Here is a 672-nt window from a genome sequence, read left to right as displayed (position 1 = left end):
GTCCTGGTTGGGCCTTCCGCGTGGTGGGGACCCGGCCGCGGGCTAGGAGCAGTGGCGACCCTTTCCCAGCGACATGGCTGTGGCTGCAACTTCGCGGCCCCCTGCGTGGCCACATCTGCGCCAAGCCCGGAATAAACAGCCTCGGGGGCGTCAGAGCAGTCAGTCAGAGCGCAGCCCCCACTCAACTGCGTCTTCAGAAAGCACCGCTGATTCGGTAATGTCGGGGGTCCCGTGCCATGTTTGGAGGCGTTAGACTGAGGCGACCTCATGTGAAATTCACATTCAGGGGCCTCCTGTGTGTTTTCTGGCAGCCCCCTCTCTGTGACTGCGTGTGAGAAGAAGTTGCCGGCCACTTGCTGAGAAGTAGTGCCTCTGTCTCTCCTCTGCCTCCTTCCGTGTAGAAAGGGGGCGGCAGCGGCAGCGAAGTTAGGCCTTAGTTTTGGGGAGAGAAACAGTGAGAAGCCTGTGCTGTCGCCCCGGGCAGCCCAGGCCCTGAGCGGCCTCTTGGCCAGCCGAGGGCTGGGAGTCCTGCTCCGGGGAGGGTGGGTCAGAGGCGTGGCCGTGGCCCTCGAAGGTGCCTCCTCCTTCTGTGGCCGAGGGGCCGCGCCCGGGGCAGCTCTGAGGGGCGGGCCCTGGCGTTGGGGCCTCCGCGTCTAGCTCCAGCCTGCACAG

Source organism: Condylura cristata, unplaced genomic scaffold (assembly GCF_000260355.1).
Source record: "Condylura cristata isolate star-nosed mole 26May11 unplaced genomic scaffold, ConCri1.0 scaffold00011, whole genome shotgun sequence".
In the NCBI taxonomy this organism is placed as follows: Eukaryota; Metazoa; Chordata; class Mammalia; order Eulipotyphla; family Talpidae; genus Condylura; species Condylura cristata.
This window is presented reverse-complemented; position numbering follows the sequence as displayed.